Genomic DNA, 9,749 nt, shown 5'->3' on the forward strand with positions numbered 1-9,749 from the left:
CTGCTCCCGTGAACAGACGGCCGCAGTCGCGTTTCCAAGGGCCAGACGGTGCTTTTTTTTGTCTGTTTCTTGCGTGGCGCGACTAAGCAATATCAAGATCTTGCTTTTGATACGCGCTCTGCTTCGTCGTGTCCGTTTCATGCAGGTGCGCGCGATTATCGTTCTTGCCTCCAGCAGTATCATGCAAGCTAAAAAGGACTAGGGCACAAGATGTTCAAGCAGTCTCCGAGCCCTCGACGTTTTGCGCATTAAAGTTTTCGGTTTCGTGGCGCAAGGATGCACCTTCTAAAGCATTAAGTGGAACATAATTCAATATGATCTTAAATGTTGTGAAGGATGCCGCTCAGCATCAGCACCGATGTCAAGGTGCGAGGAACCGAAACCAGGCAGGCATATATATTGCCACGAACCTTCTCTTCTTTATTTGTTGCTGCTGGCAGCCGCCTGCGTGCGGCATTATCACTTTGCATGTGCACACATAAATATCTTGGGATTATTTGCTTATTTAAGCTCAGTGTCGCCGAGGTGTAGCTTTTATCGTTTTCTTTGCCTTTCAAGATGCTCCGACATATGTAGCTGTTCCTAGACTCTAGCGCCCCGCGTCTGTTTCCACAATGTTATAGGTTTTTCTAGTCACCTTATGCGACTTTATTCAGATGTTTCTGCGACAACTCAACATTGCAGGGCTGACGAGTGCAAAGGTCATTCGTGCTGGTCGGATTCTGGGAGCATCCCCAAAGGTGGAGTAGACTTGTAATAAGGAACTAATTACTGATTAACATCCACTCAAGCGTAAGCCATACAGCTACAAAAAAAAAAAAAAAATGTACTACTTCGTACTTCGACGGCCGGCAAGCACGTTTTCTGTTATCGCCGAAGCCGAATTGCTTCAATATTTTGACAGCCCAATAAAATGTTTATTTTAGTGAAATGCCAGCGTCTTTTATTGTTTTCTACGGCCTTGTGACTACCATGTGACAATATGGTGTCGACTGACCGTACTCCGATGTCTGCGGCTGTCAAACGTCAGCAAGGATGGCGCGACGGGCTTGCCGAGGAAAGCAAATAGGTGGAGGCCTGACGGACATATTTCGCTATTGAGCAAATGTTTCAATGTGGGGTAGCTTCACCGAACAGCGTAGTGCACCGGCAAGTAGCAATTTCCTACCACTCAACGATTTACATCGGCCTGCAGATAGTGTGCGCCTTCGTCGCTCCGGTTGCTACTACAACTGTTAGCTTTCAGAAAAGCCCCCGTCCACAGTGATGAAGAGGTAAAGGCGATCGTCTCCTATGGCCAAATGCGGGATCGAATTCGGCCTGCGGCGGCCGCTTTTCGATGAAGGCGGAAATTAAGGCGCGCCAGTGTGCGGAGTGACGTAAGTGGGCGTTGAAGAACCCCAGGCGATCGAAATTTCCGGAGCCCCCCACTAAGTTTTCACATTCCGCTGCATGAAACCGTCCTTTCGCCGATCGAGAGAACGTCGTTCGTAAAAGAACACGTGCGCAGCGAAATGGTACGGCGTGGTCGTGGGCAATGGTAGACGAGGAAGTTATGCGCATGTGCAGGATGTTACAGGAAAAAGGCCCGGCATTACATAGCCAGGCTTATCGCCCAAGTTTACGAACAAAATCACTGTGTAGAGGGAAGCCGTATAAGTCACTAGACGCGGTGTGGCTATGGAGTTCAAGAAGCTATATTTGACGTTGATTTCACCGTCCAAACATGTACCCAAACAGTAAACCTGTGCTTCCCATAAGCGTTTTGCTGTACGCATCTTCAATATCGTACTCGGTACTTAATTTTCTTCCGGGAAAAATAACCTACATTGAAATCTTCCTATTGCCGCGCTTAGCGGGCTAATTGTGAGACATTCTTACAGCGCACGAAAAACACACGGACGATGGTAGAAGAGACAACATGAACGTCGGACAACACGAACACGAACAAAATGGCGGCGGCGGCAGCGCCCGCTTCCTATTTGTTGACGTTGCACCTACACATTTGTGTTATATTTACGAAAAATGTATGGTCACGTAAATGTACGTTAGCTTTATATTTACAATTAAGAGGCGGGGGGGGGGGGGTGCAAGGAAGACAAAAAAATCTTAAACACGTGGACAAAAAAAAAAAATGGTCACAACGCACGTGGAATTGCTAAGCATTGAGATGTGTAGTCAAGTAATATTAGGAAATTTAGCACGGAAATTTAGATTCCAGCAGAAAACTTTGAATTGAGTAAGAAACGTACAAGCAGCTGTATACACGGGAAATTTGTCTCTTAAATCTAGCTCAGTGCTGTAACGCATGCTGTAGCCGGAAGGATAATTAAAACACGTTGTCATTGGCAGACGCCTCCCATGTGCACTATACGGTGAACTGCGTGGTATCCATGTTACAAGGTTCAAACCAAGGCTCATGTTCTTGCAGAGTAAAAACAATTCTTAAGTATACTATGGTTGAGATACTTAGATCTCATTTGCGTGCGGCAAGGCGAAACAGTTTCCTGGACTTTTTGCCCTCGTCTGTACTTTTTCACTGATTTGCTTCTTTTTTCTCTGATTTCTTTATTGCTCCTTTCCTTTTCTTTTCTCTCTTATAGTTGTCCTATAGGCTTTTTTTTACTGTTTTTACTATATTTTCTCTTTTGGTACTTGCTTTCTTCTTTTACTCTTGACTGACTGTTTTCCATGTTGTAGGGCAATGACGAGGCCTGACATTAAAGTTTTATAACATTTTATCACGCTTTTTGCACAATTTTGTAGTATTTGTGGGGTTGTAATAGGGGGATGAATGCGTTTTCCCTGCTTGATTGCGGCTGACAGACCAAAAACCGCCGACCCCACCCAGTGATCGCGTGCGGCACTACCGAGCGCACGCCGACCACTGCAGAGTATAAAGGAGGCTATGCCACTGCGGGCCGTGCTCTTGGGAAAAAAGGAACAACAACACGTGCTGACAACAAACAGGCATTTATTGCTGCAGTAACAATGCCAGCTAGCAATAAAACACGCTAATGAATGCAGGTTGTCTGACTCCCCAGCAAGGCTACAGGCGAATATGTTCGCCCACGCTAGGGCAGGGGATAAACTCCGAGGCCCGACAGGGCGACAAGGCGGGAAAAGTCCCACGAGGCCTTCGAGATTGTGATCTTATAAATGGCAGCTATGGTCTTGTGTTCAGTTTATAAGGTTGTCGTTGTGACCAGCGTTGTGGTCATCTGGGCCAGACTGCTGGGGCAACATTCCGCGAAAGAGCTATAGCTGCAATTTATATCAAAAGTCGCAGGACAGCAATACCTAAATATCTGTTCCGCTGTGCTGCATCCTTTAAATGGTCCTTGTCTGTCCTCTGTGGCTGAAGATATCTTGAACTAAACGGCGGTTGTCAGGCATCCTTCTTGGAAATCACAGTCGAAAGCTAATCAAGTGATTTCACAAGCTTCTCTATGCCATGACCTCTTTTAGTTGGAAATCTTCCCCCCCCCCCCCCCCCCCCCCCCCCCCCATTCTTGCGGAAAGCCTTCGCAAGTGAAATCTTTTATCCTCTGGTTTTGGAATGGCGGGCGCAGTACACGAGAAATCTACTGCATTGTACAGCCTCGCAACGTTTTTTTCTTCTTTTTCTTGTTTTCGGCCTCCTGAAAGCGCAGTATCCGTGAAACGCGATCACCTCGGGGGACCTTTTCTCAGTAGCTCACTCCCTATGAAGACTTCAGGAGAAGGTCATTTGCCGGACCGGTTTACCGAGGCTACACGCGCCCTGAACAGACTGGCGTAGCCTAGGTTTGTGCAGATATCGAGGCACGTGAATGATCTGTCAGCGATATTTACGCACTGCACTTGATCTGCTTAACCCGTAACAAAAAGGCGCTGGTGAACCTAGTCGCGTCTTCATTGCCGAGTGGAGGGAAAGCGGGAAAACGCATGTATTTGCAAGGGCCCTCCCCAAGAATACCCCAAAGAACTTAGTAGTAGGAGATACAAACACTGCATCAAATTATTCCGCAGCAGTTCGTTGCGTGATCGATGACCGAGGAAACGTCGATCGGGCCCTGTAGGCAGGATTTTCCTCTCAATTTGTTCCCCCAGCAAGCGAAGCTCTTACGTACGACATACAGAGAACTCATCTAATTCTTATCCGGAAATTTTGGAAATAGTAGAAAGCCTCACTGAGGTGTCCCTTTATTTTCAAGTCTCCGATCGTACCAAAGGCGGTCACACACATCGCGCACTGCACCATGGGGACTTTCCATAAAGTATTTTATTTGGCCGACGCTCTCCTAGTGCTGCGCTTGTATTGAAAGATTCAGCATGGTTTTCTGAACTGGGTTTTCTGAAAGCCCACTGCGCACGAAGGTGTGGGCACAACGCACTCGCCACTGCGCCGACGGAAACGGCGGTTCCTAGCGTGTGTTGTACCGCAGCAGTCTCCAGCGCTCTTCTCATCTCCCGCCTGCTGTCCTCGCGCCGGGGCGGATAAGATGATGACTTCCCACAATTGCTACAGGCCTCACTGGGCCCTACCCGCGTGCAGCATCAGGCTTTTTCCAGGCCTCACACCACGTTCTAGCGCTCCATGGACTTCGTGCGGCTTCCTGCACGCCACAGCTTGCCCTGACGTTGGCGCAGCTCTAGCAGCTCAGAGCCGTGGTATCACGTCGCCCTGCCAGCCGCAACCACGTGCGACGATTCTGGTGGCCGCCATGGTTCACCCTCCAAAACAGCTTATTTCCCTCTGAGCTTGCCTTCCCCCAATGGTTCAAAGCCGTGCCCCTAAGTAATGAGGAAGTAGAAATCGAACATTACACCCCTTTCACATCACCCTGCAGCACCAATACAAATGTCCGGCCAACCCCAGCAGCTGGTCAGCACGCTCTTTCTCCGGCATACAACGCCACAATGAGGCCGCTGCTGAAGTACCACGCAGTGCAGACAATGTCATGAACAACACAAAACTCTGCGACCACCGATGTATTTGAATCGCAGAAAGATTACGACGCGCTTGCCCTCGACCATTCTGTTATCGCTGTATCGTACAATATTGAGGCACGTTACAGGCAAACGCAGACAGTGCCTTGTAGGACAACGACTTTTTATGGGGTTTAACGCCCTACATCGGCTCAGGTTTAGCGGGATGTCATAGCAAAATGAAGAACTACAGCACATGGCAAAACGACGAGAAACAAAAGTAACACAAATAAGGTTCAAGCAAAAAAATAACAAAGAATATGCAAGGTAAAATCAGTAAATTTGATGGCAATAAAATAAATTCACCCCTGATAAGCCGGGCAGTAGGCGAGGTGAAAACAACGTTATGCGCTGTTTGATTTCAACCTTTTGAGTACCTTTTCTTTTCCCTACTTCGAAAATGGGGTTTTTTCTTCTGCAAGTTTTTACTGGAACCCGAAAATGACCTTAGAACTTCCTGACGTGATGGTGTACTCTAGTTCACTGTAAAGGAGGGAAACTGTAAGAAATGATTGAAACCAACCACAAACTAAAGGAAACTAAAGTACTACCGGTGCCACGCAAATACATAAATGGTATGGGGTGTGGTGTCTCGGTTAATTATAGGGCTCTTTTCGGGGTGGAGAGCAGGAATCACACACGAAATAGCGGCAGTAACAGATTTAATCAGAGCTGGATGTCCCTGCTCAACTGACGGTCTTGAGGTGGGAGATGGTGGCCATAGCTGCAGGCAGCGCTGATGGTGACGGCGGCGCCGCCGGGATTAGCGAGCCGTCTTCGTATCTTCAGGCAGTCGTCCCTCGGGAGACGAGGATGGGTTTTCTCTCGTTCCTCTCGGCTTCTGTTGCTTTCCTTGTCACCTCGGGTCCTTTGTTCCCGTTCCCGGAACCCTCGCCAATCTCGCAACAGCGCACGTGTAGCCGTCATTAGCGCGTTGTTCCCGCATTCCAGCGTGTCGTTCAGCGACCCTTCTTCGTATCCGGTTTTCGGACAAAAGGCGACACAAGCATGCAAAATTGTGGAGAGGTCGGTGGTTCCCAGAACTCCGCGCCATCCTATCCCAACTTCAAGGAAACACAATACATTTTGTCCTATATTTTTGTGCCTGAAAGGAGGGGGCAACGAAAAGGAGCGGGAGTACTACAGTTGGATAAAACTTGCACCAGTCCCGTTCAGTGTTCACAGATGAATCACTTAAATGAGGTCGTGCCTAGGTTTGATATTTTAGCCCAATTTATCCTCTGATTTTTGAGAAGATCACTGACTATACTCAGTGATCTTCTTTGTACTTTTTCAGTAACTGAAGTGAATAGGCTATAGCCTATTCACATCTAAGCAGTTACTGAAAAACTACCAAGAAGAGACTAGTCAAGTAATTATCTTCCCGGCGAGGGTAAAAGTGAGTCATGAGTTGGAGAGGGAACAGATTGCCAGCACTATATATTTGCTTCGAGGGCTCCAGTAGACACAGTTTGTGCTGTTGAAGACCAACGTGAGTGTGTCTCCAAAGACCAACTACGACGGCTTAGCTGGTCCGACAGATTGCACTGAACCGTTCGACAGTTCTTCGCGGCAGAGAACAGACTCCATGCTCCAAATGCCAGCGTTCCAATCCTCTGCGATGCCCGGCACCTCTGCAGCGGCAGCTTCTAACATCAAGGGTCCGTGCGGTAAGTCGACAAACTCTTGGAGCATTTTCTTAAGCGTGGGTCGTTCCATGCCAGTTGATCCGCTTCAACCTCATGGCGTTTTGAGGTTTGGGAAAAATGTAAATGAAAAATAGAAGCGTCACTTCAAAAAGAAATTGGTTTAAGATGAGCATCAATCGCCACATACGTTGTGTTTGAGGGGCAGACATGTACAGATATGCCTTCTTGAACTCGAAAAGATGAGAAGAGGGCGACGTACATATTATGTTGAAGTACAACAGAGATAGAGACGGAAATAAGAAGAGAAATATACTTTCTCACTTTTAAATGTGGACTATGTTCTGGTGGTTCGGTAGCAGATACCAGGACTCTCACAAACGTCTCCTAATTTTTTATTTTTATTTTCACAATGAAACAGCCACCGCTACCAGCACCACCGCCACCTAAGAGCTTTAGTTTTTGGGTCCTTCTTTCTGGCCGCGTTTTACTTGCGTTGAGGCTCATTTGGGAGGCATTATTTATTGCTCACAAATACCACTATTTCTGCAAATACGCCAGCGACAGCGCTGGAAAGCACCATATGGACAAGAGTATGGACAAACTGCCCGACTATATCTGGCGTTCCCAGAAATTCCTTGCTCGTGCATTTCTTAGCGCCGATTCACTTGACGGACCATTGGTTCGCGGATCGCGAATCTCGCGTTTACACCTGACTACTATCCTAGGTCCGCTGTCGGCCCGCAGGTCGATCAAGAGAGAAATCTCTCCTGGCCTATGTGTCACGAATGACGTATCGGAGGAGGGGCGAAGGGTGCGACCGCCACGAGGTGTGGCCTGCTGGGCAAAACATTCCTCTGCTGATGGCGTGGTGCGGATGATTCGCTCTCGTCTCTTGACAACTCGCTGTGTTTCTCAATGCCGTCAAGCCCTCGGACGGTGGAATGCGATATTCAATCGAAGATGACCAACGGCACGTGTTTCTTCCGTTCTAGAAGCGGACAAAACGTGTTTTTCAGCTGTGAAAGAGCGTATAGCGACGGGCTTCATGCGTTGGCAGGCCCTGATATTGTTCCCTTGCGGACAAAAGTAAACAGCTAGAGCACGTGGTTTGCTTGTAAACGTTTTCCCGCTTTGAATAATTGAAACATGCATGGCAGTCATGTTATGTGCGAACCGGTAGTAGGCGCCAGTGCCCTTTTATTTGGACAAATATTGTTTTATCTCCAGTGCAGAAAGCGTGATTTTAATTTGAACGAAAAGCGTGCTCCGTTTACTTTTATCTGCACCTGTGCATAGCACTAATAACATTTTGCTGTATTCACGTGCGTTCGCGTATTTCTGAAAGAACATGTCTGCTTTATTGCCCTTCAGAACGAATCGTGCTTGCTGACCGATCGCGCCCTCAAAGTTGCGGATGGCATATGCTATCAATGACAGCGCTTTTAGAGATTCTTGCTCGGCATTGCATTTGCTCAATAGACCATTTGCAGAAATCTGCAAGTCAGCTTCTCTGCAAGGCTTGTTTTCCAACCAAAAGGTCTCGTTCCCAACCACACAACGCAAGCGGCGTTGACATACCGTCCTAGTCTCTCTCTGCGGCAGATTTGGCCGCAGAAATGTGATTATCGTAAAAATAAACGCTTAATCAAGCACGGAATGTCGCATTTTTTTGTAAACACACGACCTGCTCTCGGATCGTAATGTATTTGTTTTCTCCCTGAAGCGAAATTTGTAAAAAAAAAATAAATAAATAATAAAAAACCGTGCCGTGCCGCTGGTAACCGAGCGGGCATTCCGAGGTACGCTCATTCGAACGGACCAAACCTTTGTGCGACCTATATGTGCGCTTTCTACTTTTAGCAGAGTAGCGTTGGAATGATCTTTCGTGGTTTTAACACAAGTGGCAGCGTCGTTTCTTTCACGTTCCTCGCTACGCGGTTATTTCCGCTCGGCAATGCATTTGTTTTCGCGCCGCTTCGTATTGCCATGTATCTCGAGCTGGGCGTCGCGTCGGCAGTTTTCGAAGCGCGGAAATCGTAGAAAAAAAAAAAAAAATGAAAACGCCGCATGTATTCCAGAGTGCTAGCATCTTCTAGGCCTTCGAAACGGACGCATTGTATTGTCCCCAGCTTGCCTCAACAGGGAAGACAGGGCCAGGTTCACCAGCTTCCTGTTGTCGTTATTGTCATGGTTTAACAAGGGGGGGGGGGGGGGGGGGAGGGTTAGTGATTCAAGGTACGCTTACAGATGACTCACACGTCTCTGCACAAACTAGGCGAGACCAGCCCTCTATGGCTGGTCTCGACCAACTACTGTATGGAAAATAAGCCCACCCCGATCCTCGGAACGAATTTCTGCACAAATTCTCGGTAACCCGTCCCGTCAATCGTACTTAGCCTGGCGGCCGCAAGAGGGGTGCGCGACTGGTAAAAGGTCCATTATCCGCTATTGTTTTGCTTTGAGCCTAGCGGCGTTTTATGGTACCCTGTTTGTGCACATTGCAGTGCGTGCGCGAAAATGACACGTGGTCTGATCATTGATTTCGATGATTTTATTGAGCAGTTTCCCTCTCTATATATCTGCCCGCCTATCGATAAGTCGCGTAACCGCACGACACTCCCAGCCTTTGTTGAAATGAAAAGAAGCAGCTAGGAACCTCTTTGTCGCCATGGTGTCGCAGGGAGGCAGCGCGAAGAATGGTTTGAACCCCGTCACGCTCTAGGAGACAATCCCCACACCGTTAATCCAGTATTTCACATATCAGAGGTGGCATTCCAACATTGTACTCTTAAAGCACCTCTCCCTGAGTCATCTTGAAGTTTACGTGAAACATTCCCTGGTTTACTTAAAGAGGAGAACGACGTCCCTCTGCTACTTCCGTCGAATAGTATGAGAGTAGTTCAGGGAACGAGACCCTTTTTTGAAAAACAAGCCTTGCAGAGTAGCTGGCTTAGTGCTGCACAAGGTGTCCAGACAGAATTCTTTTTACAGTTGGTTTTGCACACCACGTAGTCTTTCATCGAGCACGACAATTTGGGGGACATGCTGTAGGCAAAACGCCCGTCGTCGAACAAGGATCATTGCAGCCAAATAGCGCTTTTTGTCGAGCGTCCATCTTGGCGACTGTTC

Source organism: Amblyomma maculatum, chromosome 8 (assembly GCF_055883805.1).
Source record: "Amblyomma maculatum isolate TAMU_Amacu chromosome 8, ASM5588380v1, whole genome shotgun sequence".
Taxonomy (NCBI): Eukaryota; Metazoa; Arthropoda; class Arachnida; order Ixodida; family Ixodidae; genus Amblyomma; species Amblyomma maculatum.